The sequence below is a fragment of the Bubalus bubalis genome, chromosome X, assembly GCF_019923935.1.
Source record: "Bubalus bubalis isolate 160015118507 breed Murrah chromosome X, NDDB_SH_1, whole genome shotgun sequence".
Taxonomy (NCBI): Eukaryota; Metazoa; Chordata; class Mammalia; order Artiodactyla; family Bovidae; genus Bubalus; species Bubalus bubalis.
In genome coordinates this window covers 87,077,103-87,099,465 of record NC_059181.1, presented here as the reverse complement: position 1 = coordinate 87,099,465, position 22,363 = coordinate 87,077,103, and positions in this window count along the sequence as shown.

Here is a 22,363-nt window from a genome sequence, read left to right as displayed (position 1 = left end):
TCTAGTATTCTTACCTGGAGAATTCCATGAACAGAGGAGCCTGGCAGGCTACAGTCCATAAGGTTGCAAAGAGTTGGACATGACTGAAGTGATTTAGCACATATGCATGCATCACATTAACAAGAATTCATTTATCAGATTAGTGCGGACCCCCAGGGCTTTCAGGGGAGGTAGATTTAAACACCCTTTCTTCCCTAAAGTCTTTCAAGAGACATTTATCTCTGGGTGATGTTTTCCTTCCAAAAAGCTACAGATGCATCCTTCTGTAAGTCTGCGGCCCCATGAAAAGCAGTGGACATATGTTCGATCCTCCTTTGGGTTTTTTCCAGGGGAACCATAGGCACAGAGAAGTTAAGTCAAGTATCCCTGACCACACTGTGGCCCAGCCAGGATGGAGAGCCTATCAGTTCAGAAGCACCCAGGCCTCTGCTCACTAGCCTGGGAACATGTCCTGTCATCCATCCAGTTTCTCCTTTCCAACTTTCACCCCACTCCCACCCCAAGCCGCAGAGATGGAGTAAGGGCTGGGAGGGCGTGTCCTGGCAGCAGTGTCCCAAGCACACGCCTGGACTCCCTTGCGGGGAAGAGCTATACTGACGGCAGCAGCAGCAGCAAGCACTTGGCATCTGACAGGCTCCGTCAGCATCAATTTAAATTGGTGTTTTGCTTCCTAACTCCAGGAGGGCAAACATGCCTAAGATGCCAGCAGGAGGGAGAGAAGGAAGGCACACAAGGAAGCAATGGATGATTCCCCAGAGTCTGTCAATTCAGTTCCTACTCTGAGGCCTTCCTGAGCCACTGGTCCTCTCTCCACAGGGCTCCCTGTGCAGGAGGGAGGTGGACAAGGAGGGCCAGTAGTGCAGAAGCTCTAAAGGAGAGAGAAAGAAAGATGGGGGTGGGGGAGGGGAGGAAGCTCCAGAGTAGGGCCAGGGCAATGACAGGGTGCTGGTGGCGAGATTTTCTTACTCCTCGCCCTCAGTGGCCTCTCGTTAGACCCTGACTCCCAACTCCCCTGGAGAAAAATTCTTTCTCACCCTGCTTTGGCTGTGCTTGGCTTCAGGTCTGTCCCAGGGCACTTGTTAAATACAGAGTCTGGGGGGTCCTGACTGGCCCAGGAACCAGCCTTTTCACTGCAATGGGGTTGAGGCCCACAGCTGGGGAAAAGCCCCCCTACCCCATGGCACACCAATAAAAGGTCCCTGGTCATTGTCTCATTCCCCTTCCAGCTCTGCCCTCCAAGAGGTGACAGGCAATCTGACAGATTTATTCAGGTGTGTGCATTAATAGGCACTAATGACTTAATGCGCTGTCCATTGTAGATAACATGTGCAATTTACCAGGACCTTCTGGAGACTGGGCCTTAACCCAAAGGAGAATTTCTGGCACATGCAACTGGGGGGTGTGAGGAAGGGGAGGCTTGGGTCACACCAGGTGGGAGGCTGCCACTGCTCTCTAGGGGTGTGGCTGGTTCTGCAGGAGAAATTGAGCTTCACGAGAAGACAGGCTCCCCCTAGACTTCACTTCACCCCAACACTCCAAACCGTTTTAGTCAGTCTTTTCTGTTCACCACAGTCTTCGATAGAGATAATGGGTCAGAAGCAAGCAGGTTCTGGGATGATGCGTTCACTCAGAGCTTCTCGAATAGGGGTCTCTGTAGCTCTTGTGGGATACACAGAGCCACAGGATTAACACAGTGCACCTTTATGGAGCTTCAGGGCATGCCAGGATATTGGAGTTATGCAATACTGACATGGTAAGTCAAACACCAGTGTGCTATGGGGGTAGAATCTGAAAATTCACATTTCTGAAATAAAAGGTAAGACTTTGAAGAAGAAATACAACACTTGGGGCCATTTTGGACTTTACCTTCGGATCCTCATTTATTCTGTTCTTAGGGATTCCACTCGTGTGTGTGTGTGTGTGTGTGTCTGTAAAGGTTGAGAAGCACTGCCAATTACAGTCTGTGTTTACCTAATATAGATTGGTTTATCGGACTGTCTACGACTAGGATGGAGACATTTTGATGGAGGGCAGAGATTGCATGTGGGAAACACCCAGAGCCTGAGGGACTATCTAGGGAAGGGCACAGAGGATCCAGAAAGAAAGGGGCTTACTGAGGGGAGGAGTTGGGGAGGTGGCATACTGAAAGGAAATCTTGTTAAACCAATCTTCATTGGGTAAGTGAGATGAGCAAAAGCAGGGATGGCTAAGGAGCCAGCAACGCCAAAGAGGCCTGGGCTTCATGAATATAAATAGTGTCTCTCTGACTTCAAGCCTCAGAGAAGAGCCAAGACCCCATTTCGGTCACAGGGCATCACTGTAGGAAGAACCCTAGTTCTGACCCTGGGGGTTCCCCTGCTGTGACTGGGTGCTTCCCTGCTTCCCTAGCAAGTTGTGTGGGAAAGGGATACGAATGGAGCCTGGGAAGCTGGGAGATAGCTGGGACCTGCAGAATGAGCAGGTGGCAGGGCCTGCTGGGCAGCTGCGTTAGAGGGGAGAGGGTACCAGCCAGCAAGGCTTGGGAAAGGACTAATGGGCAGTTTGCAGCTCATTAGCCTGGGAGTTGGTCCCTTAATATCTCCCAGCCCACACTGGGTGGGTAAGTTCAACTAGCACACGAAGGGCCACTAAAAACCCTCTTAGGGAATTTCCTGGTGGCCCAGCAGTTAGGGGGCTTCCCAGGTGGCTTGGTAATAAGGAATCCACCTGTCAAGCAGGAGACATGGGTTCAATTCCTGGATTGGGAAGATCTCCTGGAGAAGGGCATGGCAACCCACTCCAGTATCCTTGCCTGGAAAATCCCATGGACAGAGGAGCCTGGCAGGCTACAGTCCATGGGGTCACAAAAGAGTCAGACACGATCCAGTGACTACATAACAACAACAACCAGCAGTTAGGACTCACGCTTTTACTACTGAGGGCATGGAAGTGAGTGTGTTAGTTGCTCAGTCATGTCCAACTCTTTGTGACCCTATGGACTGTAGTCCGCCAGTCTCCTCTGTCCATAAGATTTCCCAGGGAAGAATACTGGTTGTTGTTGTTGTTGTTGTTTAGTTGCTAAATCTTATCTGACCTTTGTGACCCCATGCACTGTAGCCCACCAGGCTCCTCTGTCCATGGAATTTCACAGGCAAGAATACTGGAGTGGGTTGCCATTTCCTTCTCCAGGGGATCTTTCCGACTCAGGGATCAAACCCTGGTCTTCTGCATTGCAGGCAGATTCTTTACTGTCTGAAACCACCAGGGAAGGCATGAGATGCAGCCCAAAACAAACAAACAAAAATCGAACAACAACAACAAAAACAGATAAAAAACCCTCTTAGCTCATGTTGATGTATGGCAGAAGCCAACACAATATTGTAAAGCTATTATCCTCCAATCAAATAGAAAAAAAAAGCCCTCTTAGTAGACTTCCCTGGTGGCCCAGTGGCTAAGACTCTACTCCCAATGCAAGAGGTCGGTGTTCGATCCCTGGTCAGGTATCTAAGAATTCACATGCCGCAGCTAAAGATATCACAGGCCACTAGGAAGATCAAAGATCCTGAGTGCCACAACTAAGACCTGGTGAAGCCAAATAAATAAATATTTTTAAAAATAAAAAGTCCTGCTTTCTATCCTCCATAGTGACAAACCCTTTGAAATGGACTTTTCCTTCTGCATCTATCTTTCTGGCCTTCTGCTTTTCTGGTAGCTCCTAGTTTCCCCCTGGATCCCGGGAACTTGGGAGTTTGGCCCCAGATGCTTTAGGATCTGTGGGCGTCTTGCCGATAGGCACGAGGGAGACAAAGGGCTGAAATATTACAAAGTGGGTTTTCTCCTTGATCTTTCTAATTACGCCATCCCTCCTTCGACCACTCCTGCACCTGCCTAGTTTCCCAGGGGCTGGGCCCCCTTGCTGCCTTAGGCAGATGCACTTCCTGCTCTTGCCATTGGCCATTGGCGATATTCTGCTCTTCAGTTATTCATCTTTTCCTGGATGCTAGTGGATGACTGGGTTGTCCCAGCAGAGGTAGGGAGCTGAGTTTGTCTCTGGAAAAGGCTGTCTCCACTGTACAACCCCAGTTGGAGACATTATCACCGTTGCAGTCAAATTGGCATGGGTTCAAGTCTTGGATTAGGCCGTAGCAGCTGTGTGACTTTGTGGAGATTATTGAACCTCTCTGAGCCTTCATTTCCCTTTAAAGTAGTCACAATCATACTACCTACTTTCTCAGGTTTATTGTGAGGATTACATCTGCAAATGCACACAAAATGCTAGCATGGGGCCTGGTCCATAATAAGTGCTCAATAAAAGTTGGCAAGTGTCATTATTATCACTATTCATTGTCATTCTGTGGTTGAAATTAAGGTTCCATTACTTATTGCTATGTGAGTCTTGGCTACTTCCTCCTCCGTAAAATAAGGATGATCATGCTCCCTAAGTAAAAGGGTTGTGATGATCATGAAATGAGTTAATGCATGTAATGCTCTCAGGGCTGGCTGGAGGTCCTACCAGGGAAGTGGAACTAATTGTATCCCCTGGGATGAAGAACCGTCTGCCTTTTCCTAGGAGCATTACCAGAGTGCCCAGCTCGCAGTGAGTGATGGGTGGATGAATGGTGGTCAGTATTACCATTATTACTGAAGGCCGAGAGAGTTTCTGTCCATTTATTCCTGGATTTTCAGTTAAAGGTGAGTTGGGTCACTTGATCGTTAAGTGTTGATTACAGTCTAAGGTACCAGTGAGGCTGGGCTGCCTCCATCCACTCTCAGTGTGCCAGGGAGCAAAATAGTGCCACTTATTAGCTTTCTCTCAATGTATTGATTTCAATAGGAAATAAACTTTTGGATGGAAGATCATCATTTGTCATCCAGTTGTCATGAGATTTGAAGAGACTAAAAGTTCATCCCAAGGGGATCTTCCTCACCAAATTTCAGTGTGACTGGATTGAGGGTCCCAATTTGACATGCAAGTGTTTATTTTGCTGCATTTGGGTGCCACGTTAAGAAGGTTGAGGAACCTTCTCTACCCTGCCTCTGGCTCTCCCTCCTCCCTGGTGAGCAAAGGGGGTACACACAGTTTGTTAAACAACAAAAACAAATCCTACTATGTGATTCTTGGAGGGGTATGGAGGGTAGGAGAGGGAGTTTTCCTTTCCAAAATGAAATCTGTCAATGTGCACACTGGCTGAGAACTCATTTTGGCCAAGAGTAAGACACAATACATCACTTCAGACTGGAAAAAAGCAGAGTGAGAACAAACTGGGGAGGCTTTTAGTAGCCGACTAGGAGGCAGATTCCTCTGGAGAAAGAATGACAGCTACCATGTACTATGATCTTTACTTCCATTATCTTATTTAAATAACTCCAATAACCCTGTGAGGTAGGTTCTGCCAGCATCTCCATCTTGCAGCTAAGGCTTAGAGAGGTTAAGTGACCTACCTAAGGTCACACCTCTAATAAAAAGCAGATTCCAAAAGCTGTGTATTTAATCACTATTCTTTTTGTTTTGTTTGTTAAGATTTTGGCCGCACCACACGGCATGTGGGATCTTAGTTCCCCGATGATCGAACCCACGCCCCCTGCATTGGCTGTTGAGAGTCTTAACCATGGGACCAGCAGGGAAGTCTCCTTAATTACTATTCTAGACTGGACCATGCCTCACTGCTCACCCAGGAGCCCTCACACATGCATGTGTCCAGTGTTACAGTCCCTCCCAACACTCTCTCCCCTTCAATACCCCTTATTTACTTGTGTTTACCACACAGCAGATTGACTGGAGCCTGGCATCTGCTCCCAGTGAGCCCAGCAAGCAGCAGAAGATGGCTAATCAGAGTCACAAAACGCATTTGTTTTCGTTATTAACCCATTGAGTTTTATTGTAAGAACTGGTACAAACCAACTTGTTAGCATGCGTGCATGCTAAGTCTCTTCAGTGATGTCTAATTCTTTGAGACCCCATGGACTATAGCCCACCAGGCTCCTCTTTCCATGGGGTTTCCCAGGCAAGAATACTGGAGTGAGTTGCCATGCTCTCCTCCAGGGGATCTTCCTGGCCCAGGGATCGAACCTGAGTCTCTTATGTCTCCTGCATTGGCAGGCAGATTCTTTACCACTAGTGTCACCGGGGAAGCCCCAACTTGTTGGCATGTGTTATTAATATTAAAATTAATAAGGAAAGAACTGGGTAAGGATCAGGGAACTCTGGAGGGGATGCGCACACCCCTGAGACACCACCCCCAAGGAAACCAGCCAGAGACTGTCTGACTGCAAATAGCATTATTCATACTGGACAGCTGGTTCCTAGGCCTCCTCTCCAGTCCCTGGAGACAGGAGGCCAGCTCTTCCCCTCTTCTCTTCACCTCTCCCTTTTGGAAGGATTAGAAATCAAGTCTGAGTCACTCCCCTGGCTAGACTAGACTTCTTTTTCCTTCCAGCGTGTCTGTGGCCCCACGTGTGATCTGTGTGTGTGCCCGTGTGTATGTTGTGCTCCCCACAGCATCTTCCTGCCTGGGGGTCTGCCTGTGCATTTGCCCGGGAAGGCCATGTGTTTCACTCCCTCTATGTCTTTACTTTTGCTTACCATCCATATTTAATAATTCCACCGGCTTGTTTTCCCCAGCCTAGGCTACCCCCATCCAGATGCAGGGAATTTCCATCCTTTCTTTTCTTTCACAGTAGGAAGTGCCAGGAAGGAAGCAAAAAGTGTGCTCAGTGGATGGATGGCCAGATCTGCTAGTCAGCTACTCCACTGATGATCCCAGGTGCGAACAGACACAGAGCCCTGCACCCGGAGCTTTTCTCTGTATTGTGGAAAGTCCACATAGCTCACACGACCATCCTCTTGCCCCATGATGACCCTCCAGTATCTTCTGAGGCTTCACCCAAATGCTTACATAGAACTGGGGGTGGGGAAAAGATTCCAACTGGAATGGGTCCCCTTTTCCCAACAGCCTCCCTTCCAGAATCCAAGCACACAGAGGAAATTGAGATGGGCTCACTTTTCACCCTAGAACTGCTGAGGCTCAAATATGCCAATGTTAGCTGTGTCTGGGAGGGGCCTCTGACATGGGAAAAATTAGCAGGCATTCCGAATCACCAGAGGCTTTTCTGTTCCACCCTTTCCTCCTGTTTTTCTTTTCCCTGGACTCAACTTTGCCCTTCCAGACCCACTGACCAGTTTCCCAGGCCCTCTGGATCCCCACTAAGGCCACCTTTTAAGGGAGGAGATCTGCCTTTCTTCTAGATCGCCAAAACTCTTCCAAAGGGGTCTGGAGCCACCAGGGAGACCAAGAGCCTTTCTTTTTGTTGTGTTTCTTTTTGGCGCGCCACGGGGCATGTGGGATCTTAGTTTCCCCCCAACCAGGGATCTAACCCGTGTCCCCTGCAGTGGAAGCAGAGTCTTAACCACTGGGCCACCAGGGAAGTCCCCCAAGAGCCTCTCTTGAATCTCAGTTGCTACATGTTTAGTATTCACAGCGTGTCTCTTAAAAATGTCCTGAGATCATTCATCAGGCACTGTGCTGTGTGCCTGGCTACTCTCCTTTAGGGTGTGTGTGTGTGTGTGTGTGTGTGTCTGTGTTGTGCAGGACCCTCCCTCCATCTGCTGGTGAACACAAACACGCACACACACCTTAACCTCCTTCTCTTCTCACCAAACCGACTGCATGCTCAAAGTGGACCTCTGCCAGCCGGCGGATCGCGCCCTTCCTGTGGTGGGCTCTCCAGGCTGGGCCTGGGCTCGAAACAGCTCGCACTCCAGTGCTGGGGAGAGGCGCTGCGAGCTGGAGCCGGAGCCGAAACTCAAGGTGCGTGTGGACGCCGGCGGTGGTAACCGGAAGGGGGGCTGCAGGGCGGGCAACCCCAGCAGAAGGCGAGTAAACCCCAGGGGCGAGGGGGTGCTGGAGGCAAGGTCAGGGGCCAGGGAATGAAGTCCCGAGGCAAGCGGCCCCGTGGTCCCTTCTCCGCAGTTCATTTCCCCGCCCCCATTTCCCCCACTTTCCCCGGGTTCACTTTGGAAATGGGCTTGTCTTCTTAGCCGCCAGCAGTTTCCCCGGTAGAGCCCAGCCGGAACGGTCAGGTTCAAGAAGTGAGGCAGCGCCGGGCTGGGGAGCTGGGTTGGTGGGGTTGTATCTTGCGAGATTCTTTCCCCAATTGTCAATGTTGTGCTTATTTTTAGTTGTGACCCGAGCCGGCAGCTGTGCCTTTAAGCCGCGTTCCCATTCGGGGAAACCGACGCCAGCACTCGAGGGTCGGGAGGCGCTGGAGAGGCCCCTCGTTCCCTACTCCCCTCTTTCCTCCCCCTCCCCTCCCCTCCCCCGCCCCCTCTTCCCTCCCCTCTCGGCCGTCCGGCCGCCTCGCCGCCATCCGTCACCTCGCCGCCGCCTGCCGCACTCCCGGAGCGAGCGAGACGAGCGAGCCACGGCGATGGTGCCGCCCGCGGCGCAGCCATGGAGCCCGCCCGAGGAGCCCGCGCGCGCCGCTGCCAGCCTGCCCGCAGCCCGCCGCCTGCGCGCCAGCTCCCCGCGTCCCGGGCCAGCTGCTGCCGCCCCGCCAACCTTCACCCGCCCCACCGCCCGGCGCCACTGAGCCCCACGCCCGTGCCGGGCTCGGGAACACGGGCGCCCTAGTCCCGCCGCCGTCGCCGCCGCTACCGCCGCCGCGCCGCGGAAGAGCAGGAGGAGGAAGAGGAGGCGGAGGAGGAAGGTAAGAAGCGCGCTGCTTCCAGGGGGGCGCGCCCGCAGTCTCAGCCCGGCTGGGGGTGAGTCGCGGCGGGAGCGTGCCGCCCCGGGGCCGGCTCGGGGATGCCGGGCGCTTTGGCGCCCCCGGGAGCCGGGAACCGGGGCGGGGGGCGCCCAGCGTCGGGCCGCCCGGAGTTTGGGCGGTCTATGGCCGGGGGGAGCAGCCGGTAGTGTGCCCGCTGCCCCGGTGAGTCGCCGGCTTGGCGGGCTCGCCTTGGCCGCCGAGGGTGCGGATTCAGGAGCCGAGCTCAGGGGAGCTCAGCGCGTTCATTATGGAGCCTTTGTGTGCGCGCCGGGGCCGTGGGCACAGTTGGGAGAGCCGGCAAGACACGGGGCCTGGCTGCTGGGAGGTGGCCACTTAGCCGGGGTACCCCGAGAAGCCCAAGCCTCGGGGCTGCCAGAAACAGCTGTCTGAAGCATGTGCGTGGTTCCCGGGGCCATGTTCACACGAGGACACGGACGCACACACAGCCTCACCGTATACCCGGCGCTCAGCTTACAGAGTCACCCCCAGCCAAAGAGGAAACACACACACACATACACACAGCTACAGTTGCCCCCTCCCAGCAGGATGCTAATAAAGCAGTCACCCAAACACAGACCCCTACATGCACCCCCTCCCCAGCACTGCTAACACATGTACACCCACACACACAGACACACACACACACACACTCGACTCCCCAGCTGGGTGTTTTGGAGCTTGGAGAGTATGTCTGTGAATGAGTGTGTTGTCTCAGAGAAACTACATGACAAGTGCACATCACTGCAGATGCAGTACCTGCCCCTCAAGACACACACAACCGCCCCATCCCAAGGTGCTGCTGTGGACCCCTCCACCAGGGCCCTTAAGAACTCCATTCTGGCCAAAAAACGTTCCCAACTCTTGTAGTCGTGCCCATTCATACCCAAGCTCGTGGGCCTCTCTTGCACACACACACACCCTCTCTCACGCACACGCACACACACACACACACACACACTGAAACCACTGCAGGGGCAAAAATGCTTGACACCATCCCGTTAGAAGCAGCTAGTATGCCCACCATTTGCCACCAAAGAGCCCTTGATTACAGTATACCCCCGATTCTGCCAGACCTGTCCTCTCCCCTCTGCATCTTAGTCCAGCTGCAGAGCCCTAGAGTCCACCGGGTGGTCTCTACCTCCTGCAGGTCTTGCGGAGGGCGGGGCAGTCCCTGGACTCTGCCCTGTATCACAAACTGCTCTAAGAGCAAGGCTGCCTTGGGGGCGCCCTTCTTGGCGTGGAGGGTGGGGGACTCTATGCTGACGCAGAAAGAAGCCCCAAGTGAGTTTTCTCCCCTGGAAGTCTTGGGGTAAAAAGCACACACTTTGGCCTTGAGGGCCCCCGGCTGTTGTGGCGATTCAGCCACCAGGGCCATCAGCTGGGGGGACCTTGCCCCTCCCTCCCTTTCCGGGCCTGTCAAGCTCACTGCAGGAGAAACTGGGGAACCCAGTTTCCTGGGAGCTGAGAGAGGCTTCCCAGGAAGCCTTTGCTATTTCCTCTGAGCCAAAGACTCTCGGCTCTCCCCTGGGAAACCTCAACAAGACTTGGCCATGCCCAGGCAGACATGCTAGCTTCTATCCAGTTTCGTAGCTTATTTTATTTTATTTTTTCATGTGAGAGAAGCAATTCAATCTTGGCAGCTTGGTGTGAGGGTACCCTTGAGGTGAAATAAGACATGATGTATGATATGTGTGGAGGGGAAGCAATTTGCTGTGTGTGTTGTGGGGGAGAACTAGTGGTTTTGACTGGTTTAAGTGGAGACGCCAAGTCAGACTGTAGCCTTTGGTAAAATCGTGACTGAGATGCTTCGACGTCAGAACCCCTTCCCTGCACCCCTCCGGTCGGCTGCTCGGCGCCTCTGGGTCCCCTCCCCCACTCCCTTAGATGCTTAGATGGGGCTTAGCTCCCAGCTCAGTCAAATCTAATGACAGAATCCTGGTCTGGCCTAGGTGTTAATAGCTGATGGCGGTGTATTGCCTTTCCCATTCAGTTAACATTTGCATTTGCAAAGGAGGCGGAGGAGTGGCTCTGTTGGTGGGGCTTTGGGCACCTGTGGCAGGACCCAGGCTGGAGCTGTTGTGGATGGCGTCGACTGTCTGTCTGGCCCTGAGTTATGCATGACGCGTGTGTGGGAATGGGGATGTGGGAAGGTGGGATGTAATTATGGAGGACTTGGAGGCCCACAGAGAGAAGGTTTAAATGCATGTGAGAGGTAGTTGGGAGCCAATGCAGGATTCTGAGAAGGGAGGGGATATGATCCAAGCAGGAGAGAAACACTCCTTGCTGTGTTTTTCGAGATCCTCCCCTCTCTCCCACCAACACCCACTACCACAATTGGCTGAGAAGCGTGAGCTGATGTGACCACCAGAGAGAGGAGGCCGGCCAGAGTAGGGGGGTAAGTGCCCCAGGTTCTCGGCTCTTAGCATCTTCCAGATCTGAGGTGCCCTGCAGACTGGCTGGGCTAGCTGCCGAAAGCCAGCAAGTGCCCCCATAAACACCAGCTAGTGATGCTTTTGGTGCTGTGGCTTCCAAGAGTCAAGCTTCTGCCTCCCTGGGTGAGGGGGCTGGGGACTCCTAGGAGGCTGCAGGAGTCTGGGGACCTCTCTCTGGTGAATGGCACAGTTCCTGGGTCTTGGGGAAGTGAGCTGTGTGGCCTGTTCAGGGGATTTTGCCACCAACCAGGCCTTTGGGGAGCAATAGTAGATTGAAAAAGTGCAACAGGAAAGCCTTGGGATTGCTGAGAACAGCAGCAGGCTGGGCAAGGCAGGAGGGGACGAGGGGTGGGATTTGGGGGTGGTTCAGGGGGGCAGGGGCAGAGAAGAGGCATTGGTCCTATACTGCCTCACTGCAGAAGTACCCCCTGAGTCCCTGGAGGGAGCAGGACAGCAGAAGCACTCTGTACCCACCCACCCCCACTCTGCAGAAATGACTGGGTTCCGAAGCCCAGCACCAGAGGAGGCACCCTGAGAGGGCAGTACCAATGCCATGGAAGCAGGATCCCTGTTCCTCTGAAGGCTTCAGGCTAGCTGAAGCGACAAAACACACACACATGCACATTGCACACAATACCTTCAGACAAGACAGGCAGACACACAAGCACACTTGTGCACACATGCACATACAGACCCGAAGACATGCACACCTGGAGCAAATTATGGGAAATGAAGCCCACGCTGACGAGCTCAGCTTCTGGGGGTTCATGCTTCACAGAGGCCCTGCCGATCACTTTCAGGGGGGCTGGGAGGGCCCTCATCCATACTAGGTGAAGACCCTTAGCTCAGACAGGCCCCTGGGAGGAGGCCACACCCAAGATAGCTTCAGCTGTGGTCCAGCCTTAAGGCTATTAGCATTCGCAGCAGAAAACTGTTCTGGCTCTTCTCTCAAGGACTTCTGTTTTTCTTCTTACCATAAATTCAAGAAGGAAAACATTCTCTTGCATTATCAGCAGCCTAAACGAAGGACTCTCAAAATGGGCTAGACCTTGCGGCCCTGCTGAGAAATCTGAGGGCTGGGGCGCAGGGGAGGGAGCAAGGGGAGGGAAGGGCACCACCTTCCCTCCTTTCTAGTCCACCCTCCAGCTGAGCTGAGGGCAGGGATCTTGGGGTCCTGTATTATTTCCCACCCACGACAGGCAGCGCCCCTTTTTCTGAGGGCACCATCCTTCTGACAGAATGTTAACAGCCCAGTGGCACACTAGCGCCTACTCCCCTGGGCAGTTAGAAACCGGAGTGTGCATACAGCGTGACACGGTGGGTGGGGCGGGGAGGGCAGGGGGAGGCGAGGGAGCGGATGCTGCCTGTTCTGTGGAGGAGTCAGTGTGCTTGTTTGTGTTTACGGTGATAAACAGGTGATGAGCCGGTTTCTCTGGATGCATGCCCCAGCTAGTGACCTTTTTCTGAGCCCAGCTTCACCTTGTCATTAACCACCCTGCTAGCCATCCCTAGCTTTTTGAAGATGCTCTCTGCCTGGCTGCACTGTTTGGGTCTCCTTCCACCTCAGTGACTCCTCTTTTTCCCTCTGTTTTGCTATTACTCTTCCTACCCCTCAGATCCATGTGTCCTCTTCCTGTTTCCACTTCCTCTGTCTGCAAGGGTGCATAGCCAGGGGTCACGGCTTCCCCTCTCACCCCCCTCCTGACCATTCCCACTTCTCTAACCCAAACTTAACCCCTCCCCTCTATGTCAGTCCTCACTTTCCACCTTCTTGCTGAGGGCTTCCCCTTGGATAGTCTGCCTTCATGTCCCACTCAACATTCACAAATTCATCTCATTAAAAATGCCTTGCTTTTCTGACCTGTTTATTACACATGCTTTCTAGTCTCCCAGACTAGAAACTTCAGAACCATCTCTGAATACCCTGGCTCACCCTGACCCTGCTGCCACCTCAAGTACACTGTACTACTAGTCTCTCTCCTTTCTGGTCCATAGTACACACACTGGCTGAATTAATATTACTAATATCCTTTATTCATGACATGTATGATCATCTTTGAGAGAGTGATTACCCGTGGGGTAAATTTCAGCTTCCTGAGCCTGGCATTCAAGGCTCTCCTTGAGTGGGCCTAACACTGTATTCTTCCAAGGTTATTTTCTACTCTGCCTACATCATGGATTCTCAAATTTTAATGTGTCTTAAAATCGCTTGGGGGAACTGCTAAAATGCAGATTCCTGGGTCCCCCATCTAAACTTCTGCTTCAATAAGTCCAGAGCTTGAGTCCAGGAATGCATTTGAACAGAGTCCCCCAAGTCGTTTGTTGTGTACCCTATGCAAATAAACCAAAACGTCAAGAGTTTGGAGCAGGAAAAGTTTTATTGCAGTGCTCTGAAATGAGAATGCTTGGCTCCTGTTCAAAAATCCTGAATTCCCTGATGGTTTGGGGGGAGAAGTTTTTAAGTGGGCAGAATTTGGGGTGAGGGCTACAGGGTGACTACTCCAGGAATCTTATGTTCAGCCGGAAGTTGCCATCCTTCACCTGGGTGGAGGCCTTAGTTCCTGCAGAAGAACTCAAAGATCTTGTTATATATATTCCTTGACATGAGTTTGAGCAAACTGGGAGATAGTGAAGGACAGGGAAGCCTGGCGTGCTGCAATCCATGAGGTCGCAAAGAATCAGACATGACTGAGCAACTCAATAACAACAACATATTCCTTGAGGAGGGACTAGGGCCCTGCCCCAAGACTGCTCTATTGTTTCTTGACTGCTCCTCCCTAGGTTCTGCATCCCCTCCCTTCCCAGATTAGCAGCTGTTCGAATCTGCCCATTGGAACTCTGGGAGTTCTAGGGGGCTAAAGACTTTATCCTGCAAAGAAGAAACCTGGAGACTCCAAAAGAGTTTTGTCCCCAGAAGGGCCTCCGCAGGGTCCTGCTCAGTTTCAAGGTGATGCTGATGGTTTTGGTCTACTTGAGAAACTCAGCCCTATGTGGACTCTCTACTCCAGGCAAATTTCTTTTATCAGGGTTCCTAAGCAGGTCTTTTGTACATTTTCTATTGCATCTGTACTCTTGTTCATGCCATCCTACTCACCAGGAGTGCCCCTCCCCTCTCCTCTCTGCCTGTACCCATCCTTTCATACACATTCAAATTCAACTCCTCTATGAAAGTCTTCTCTGACCAGTCTAGACTGAAGACCTCTCTCTCCCTCCTCTGAACTACTCCTACACTTACTGTCTCTAAAATACATTTGATTGGGGATTTCCATGGCAGTCCGGTGGTTAAGACTCCGAGCTTCCATTGCAGAAGGCACAGGTTCAGTCTCTGTTAGAGAACTAAGATCCTGCATGCCACCAAAAAATAAAATAAAATACATTTGATTAGTACATCACTGATATACCCCATTATTATTGCTAGAATCATTAATTCATAAAGTCTTCACATGCAAATGTAACTTCTTATCTGTCTTGTCTACACTGTAAGTTCAGTGGAGGAAAGAGCCTGGTGTTTCTCATCTCTTATCTCCATAGCACCCAACACCTTACACATAGTATGTGTTCAATAAGCATTTCTTGGGTTGGATTGAATACGAGTTCATGGGAGACAGGGATTCTCTGCCATCTCCCCCTGCATATCAGTTCCAGTAATGTTTGTTGAGCACCTGTGATGTGCAAGGTCCTGTGCGAGTTGCTGGGAAGGATATAAAGATGAAGGAGTCCCCTCATCTTCCTCAGCCTCAGTCATCTTTGCATTTACAGGCCTAGTGTGTACAAGAGGTCCTTACAAGATATTTATTGAATAAACAAATGAATTAATGAGTGAGGGAAGGGATAAAGTTGAGACAAGAATCACTTGGGCAAGGACACAGGGCAGGTGTCACAGAGAAATGAGGTAGGAATAGAAGATAAAGCTAGGAAAGGAGTCTGGGGTACAGTGGATGACTATTGTTTTTGTTCTTTATTATGAACATCTTCCCCCCCAACCAAAAAAATTGAGAAAATAGTATAGTAACTCCATATACCCATTATCCACAATAAGTAGTGATTAGGACTTGGCCATCAGTTCAGTTCAGTCACTCAGTCACGTCTGACTCTTTGCGACCCCATGACTGCAGCACGCCAGGTTTCCCTGTCCATCACCAACTCCCGGAGTTTTCTCAAATGCATATCCGTTGAGTCAGTGATGCCATCCAACCATCTCATCCTCTGTCATCCCCTTCTCCTCCAGCCTTCAGTCTTTCCCAGCATCAGGGTCTTTTCCAATGAGTCAGTTCTTCGCATCAGGTGGCCAAAGTATTGGAGTGTCAACTTCAGCATCAGTCCTTCCAATGAATATTCAGGACTGATCTCCTTTAGAATGGACTGGTTGGATCTCCTTGCTGTCCAGGGGACTCGCAAGAGTCTTCTCCCACACCACAGTTCAAAAACATCACTTCTTCAGCACTCAGCTTTCTTTATAGTCCAACTCTCACATCCACACATGACTACTGGAAAAACCAAAGCTTTGACTAGACGGACTTGGCCATATTACCTTATTTATCCTTTTTTTTTTTTTTTGCTGAAGTATTTTAAAATAAATTTTAAACATCAGTTGTGTCATTTCACCCTTATGCCTCTCTATGCACATTGGAAAATGGAGATTTTTCTCATATAACCACAGTCCCATTAACATGTCTAACAGTAACAATAGTCCTTTTTATTATCCATGACCCAGTCCATGCATGAGTGTCAACTCTCTCAAAACATGTTGTACAGTTGGCTTGTTAGAATCAAGATCCAAAAAAGTTCAGCACATTACATTTTGTCATTATGTCTCTTAAGGACTTTTTGACAGTCCCCTCTCTCTAACTTAAACCGAGAAGTCTCATCAGTTGTTCCACCCACTAGCCCGCATTCTGGCTTGCTTGCTTCACCCTGTTGTCATTTAGCTTGTTCCACTATCTCCTGCATGTCTTGTAAGTGGAAGTTATCTCTAGGCCTGATTAGCTTCAGGCTCATTTTTCTTTTTTTCCCTTTGGCAGATTGATTTAAAGGGGGCCATCCTGACATGAAGACCAGTTAGCAGGCTGTTACAGTAGCTGGCTGGGGATAGGAAGAAGGAGGTGGGTGGATGGATGTTGGAGGCAGAAGAAATCTGATGTACCTACCAATTGGATGAATAGGGTGAGGAAAGAAGCAGAGTCAAAGGCTTTGAGCCTGAATGATGGTGAGCATAACACCATCATATCATATCTGAAGGATAGGTTTTTAAATGAGAGCAGCAGGAATCATGGTTAGATGAAAGGAGGAACTTTCTCAAAGTAATAAGCCATCTGCTCTGTTTTTTCCTGATAACACTATCTTTCCTAGGGAAAAAAAAAAAAACAAAAAACTATGAAGTGGTGCAGCTAGAGATTTGGGCCCTCCAGAAAAATAAAAATCGGAAAGAAACTCATTTTTTGTTAACTGCCAAATAATTAAATTTCCAGGCCCCGAGCCTTGGAGTAGGGGGATTAGGGGTAGTATGTACAGCAATGGACAGATAAAAGGTAATGCTGACATCACCCTGGCAGATAAGCCAATTCTCCAATATCATCATGGATAGCCTAGTCATCAGTTTTGGGTGGAGGACCGAAGGATGCCAGGGCTTGGGATTTCTGTGGACTCAGCCAGCGAGCATAGCTCAAGCCCCAAGTCTCCATCCCACAACCCACTTCTCTATCCAATATGGAGCCTGCAGCCTCTTAGGCTCTCAGTGGGCTGTGACAGCAGTAATCCTGCCAAGGTCAAAGATGGCCCAGCAGCCCCAGCATGTTCGCTGGGCTCTGAGAAAGCTCCCCAGATCATTTAGTTGCCTAAGTAAGAACGTGCTTCAGCTGTTAAATCAGTTGAGACCTACTCTCAGCTCCATCCTATCAGCTCCTCATTCATAAAATCTCTCCCTCCATCTTCCCCTAGCTCATCTTTCTTCCTGCCTTCTCTTCTGCTCCTCCCTGCCTGCTCCATCTCTTCCAACATACATTTATTCTCTCGAGTTAATCAAACACTGGCCCCTGCAGTCCATTGTGTCTCAGATTGATCACTTAAGCAGCATTATTGATCGCTCTGAAAGCCTTAGGAGGTGGGAGTGGACTGAAAACTAGAGATCCAACAGCCGATTGGCTGGCTAGACCTCTCTGGGCAGCCTCAGCTCCTCCAATGCCTGGAACATGTGGAGGAAACGGCTGGAGAATATCCTCAGAGGACCTTCATTCATCTCATCCTTCCTTCATTATGGAGTTAAGTCAAGGGAATAAGGGTCTCTCGAGCACTCCTGGGTCTAGCCCAATGCCAATGTTCTGGCGAGAAGGAGAGAGCCAAGAGCCTGCTCTTTAGAAACTCATAATTTAGCAGAAAAATCTTACTTATTCATATGAAGCAACTAAGAATAATACAAGTTGGGAAACAATTACCTACCACATTAGGTGCTCTAAACAGTAAGCACCATAGGGGTTCAGAGTACAGAGAGAGGAGCAGTGTGGGCTGGATTGGAGGCAGGAGGCTTCCCAGAGGAGGCTGAACTTGAGTTAGGTTGTTAATAATATGTGAGATGGAGACTGTTGGCTAGAAAAGGAGCAAGCTTCCAAGGGGGAGGTATGATTAGGGAAAAGGGTGGAAGTGGAGAGGGTCATGGTGTGATTAAGGAAGAATGAGGATGTTAGACTAGAGGAGAGGATGGGTGTGGAGGTGCAGTGGGGGAGAAATGACTTACTGGGGAAGGGGTACCTGGATTCAGGGCATCTTTGATATCAACGTGAGGAATTTGGACTTAAGGAGGCTCTGGAGGGCTATTGGCCAATGAACACAAATTGCTTTAGGATGGTTAGCTCTGCCCCAGGAACCAAATTTGACTGGAATAAGAAGGATTGCAACCAACTTGTTAATTACTACAGCAATACTGCTGCTGCTGCTGCTAAGTCGCTTCAGTTGTGTCCGACTCTGTGCGACCCCATAGACGGCAGCCCACCAGGCTCCCCTGTCCCTGGGATTCTCCAGGCAAGAACACTGTAGTGGGTTGCCATTTCCTTCTCCAATGCATGAAAGTGAAAAGTGAAAGTGAACTCAGTTGTGTCCGATCCTCAGTGACCCCATGGACTGCAGCCCACCAGGCTCCTCTGTCCATGGGATTTTTCAGGCAAGAGTACTGGAGTGGGGTGCCATTGCCTTCTCTGACAGCAATCCTAATGAGAGGTAATTAGGGTGGTGGCGCTGGGCTGAGATAGGAGTTGTTGTTTAGCTGGTAAGTCATGTCCAACTCTTCTGCAACTCCATGGACTGTAGCCTACCAGGCTCCTCTGTCCATGGGATTTTCTAGGCAAGAATACTGGAGTGGGCTGCCATTTTCTTCTCCAGGGGATCTTCCTGACCCAAGGATCGAACCCATATCTCCTGGATTGGTAGGTGGATTCTTTACCACTGAGCCATCTGGGAAGTCCCAGAGAGATAGAGAGAAGAGTCAGATCCAAAAGGCATCAAAGGCATTGGTGTACCTGGTAAATCACCAAGTAGATTCTCTTGACTTGTTTTTTTCTTGGGCTTCCCTGGTAGCTCAGATGGTAAAAAAAAAAAAAAAAAAAAAAAAAAAAAAAATCCGCCTGCAATGCGGGAGACCCAGGATCAATCCCTGGGTCGGGAAGATCCCCTGGAGAAGAGAATGGCAACCTACTCCAGTATTCTTGCCTGGAGAATTCCACAGACAAAGGAGTCTGGCGGGCTACAGTCCATGGGGTCGTAAAGAGTTGGACAGGACTGAGTACCTAACACTTTCACTGGTCCTGGTCTTTGTCTTGTCAACACCCTCCTCTTAGCCTCCGTGTTTAGAGTCTTTTTGCCCCCAGGCCTCAGGGCTCTCCTGTGGTAGAATTTTACTGGAGCTAAGACAACAATGGATTAATCAGTTAAGAATAAAGTAGATTTGCACCTGGGGCCTCCTTGGTACGGCCTGAAGGAGTGAGCAATGGGGAGCCTGGCCGCAGAATCCAGTGGGGAAGACAGCTGAGCTGGAGTGCTGAGTCCTGCACTGACAGGAAGGCTGTTTTAAGCTCCCAAGACCTGTGAGAGCAGAGATGCCTTTCAACTGACGGCCCTGGTAGAATCAGATTGAAAACTCCTCTCAGCACTTGGGATCATCCCAGTGGTGGTCACACCTGTGTCAGAGCATGGTGAGAGCTACCACAGCACTTTAATGCCAGCTGGAGCCCTGTTGTTACAGCTGGTATGAGAGAAATAAGTGAGGATCCCATAGGTGGGTGGGAGGGTGACTGATGGTAGAGGCCTCTGCCTGCTCATTTGCTTCCCCCATCAGCTCTCCCCTCACTGCGCAGACCACTGAATTTCATCCCTAGGCAGGTGTCTGGACATCCCCCATCCCTGGGTAGGAGGGGCATAGGGAACTGCAGATAAAGGGATAGCTGTAAGACTTGAGCCCCCTTCCTCTTACTCGTTCTTCTTGTTGGAGACAGTGATGCCTTCTAAAGAATGAATGGAGAGTAAGTCTGCTCAGGTTGCAGGCTCCAAACCACCAAGAGAACTCAGCTCTGGGGGCAGGGCCACCCAAATGGGCCTCTCTTTGCTCTGATCCAAACCTACTGGGAAAACAGGAACAGATGGCTAGATTGGTGGATGAACATGCATGCACACATGCGCGTGCGCGCGCACACACACACACACACACACACACACAGTGTAGTCTGTGGACTAGTGGTCTCCGGCATTTTCCTGCTGGAGAATTGTGTTCTGATTTCTGATCAGTCTTCCTGTTTGAGGTAGGGGTGATGGTTGGATAGAGGGTGGCTGAGAAGTGGGCAAGCGTTGCAAGTGGAAGATACTTGTTGAAGTGTGGGATTGGGAGGAGGGAGCACGAGTCTCTGACAAGGGCAGTTGTCCCATCTATGATTCTTCATGTGGAAAAGCCCATTAAATGAAGAAAAGAAGAGGGCATGGTGGTGACAACTGGCCTAGGAGGCAACCAGGTAAGTGTCAAATCCTCTCATTTTGGAAATCCTGCTGCAGTCTGCACTCACTATTTCCCAAGTTTTGTCTTTTATTGCTCCATTTCCCCTTCAGCAGTCTTTCTCTTTATCTTCCCCCTTCTAACCCAGGCCCAAGCAAGTCAGTTACAGATCAATTTCCAGTTAACACAAGGGGATATTGAGGTACCCAGATTATTATTTTTTTCTCCTTTTTGGCCACATTGCCCACATGGGGGATCCTAGTTCCCCGACCAGGGATCAAACCTGCATCCATTGCAGTGGAAGCATGGAATCTTAATGACTAGACTGCTAGGGAAGTCCCACAGATTACTTTTGAATAGGACTTGCCTTCAATTCTGTATCCAGAAGTCCGCATCTTGTGTTTGTAGGCTGGGACTTTGAAAACCAGCCCACTCACAGGGCTGGCAAGGGGGCTGTGTGTCACACTGGCTCTGTTGCCACCATCAGTGAAATCACAGAGAATGCAGATATGATTAATAAAGTGAGTGTTGTTCCATATTCATCTCATCACCTGGAGTCAAGCTGTAATCTTTCTAATATATAGGGAAATCACTCACTGACAGAAAAAGGAGGGGGGGGTATTTAAACAGAGCCACCAGCCTGCTGCTGCCACACAGTTTAGTGTCTGTCACCTGCAAACTCCAAATCAGAACTGGCTGTTAGGTCTTTTTCCTTTTTTTCACTCCCCTCTCTCGAGTGGTTTCCACAGTCAGTCTAAATACAGCTGGTCCTGCTTTGGAATTCTGGGTGACTGCAGGAAATGATAAAGCCTGGTCTTTAACCTAAACTCCAGTTCCGTTTCATGATTACCTTTAAAGGACATCTTCTCTTAGGAGTTTACCATCACTTTAGATTCATCACAGCTAAAACCAAACTCAGGATCTCTTCTCTAACCTTTCCCTCCACGCTGATCCCACGCCCCTCCCTGGATCTCTACCTCTATTAGTGACACCATCACCCTTTGAATAGCCCATATTCTGAGCCTTGGAATCACTTAACCCTCCCCATTCCTATCAGTCAACCAGCACACCTTGGCAGTTCACCTCTCACAAATGCCTCGTGAATTCATGCCTTCTTCACTATTCCCCCTGCCACTATCATAGCCCAGGCTCTCATTACCTCACACCTGGATTCCTGCAGCAGCCTCCTGACTGATCCCTCTGCTTGCTGCACCCTCCCCTTCCTGCCAAATGATCCTTCAACGCTGCTGCCAAAGGAATCTCCTTAAAACATCTTTCATCATGTCACTTCCCTGCTCAAGAGCCTATAATAGCTCCCTTTTGCTTACGATGTCAAATAGAAACTCCTCTCCCTGGTATCCAAGGCCAGCCTTCCACAACAGCTGAGTGTCACCATATAAATCTATATTCCCTTTGACCTATTTCCTCCTGACCCCAAAGCTCCACTAGTCTTCTTACTCCCCATGCCCTGCTGTACCCCACTTACAGCTTACTCCTCTCTGTGTACTCATCTCCCTGCTATTGTGCCACCTGCAGCCCCACCCCCCTTTTCTCCACCGTTGCACATCCTTCCGTTGTGTCCTCTAAGAAGCTCAAGTCCAGCCTCTGCTGTGAAGCCTTTCTTGGTCAGTCTACCCCTCATTGGTTGCCCTCCTCTTTTTAATTATAAAATTTCCCTGATGATATAAAATATTACCAATACAGAGGGGAAACCTCTGAGAATACAGAAAAATATAGGAAAAGACATTGTCACCCACAGTTCCTCCTCTTCCATTTTGGAATCTGGACCATTTTTCTTCCACCATTTAGCACTTGATTCCATCATCTTTTATTGCTTCGACTTCCTGTGTCTTCCCCTTTCTCTTCAGCTAGGGGATGAGTTCTTCAGGGGCCTCTTTGATGTATACCTCGCAGGATGGTGCTGGACACACCATTAGGGGCTCAACAGACCCTAGTTTGTGGATGGGGGGAGATAAGCCGTACATCATCTAGTCTGTACCCGTCCCCCATCACCATGGGGAGAGCGGGTCCCTAGGTAGGTGCTGCTGCTATTTCCTCTTCCAGGAAAGGAATGCAACCTGAGAGAGGGGACTGCACATCCAGAGAGACAGCGAAGAGTCCAGGGTTCCTAGCACCCTGGAACTCTGCTACCTCTAATGACACTACCCCCTTGCACATTGATGGGTTTTTTCCCGTTCAGGAAGCCCCTGGCTTT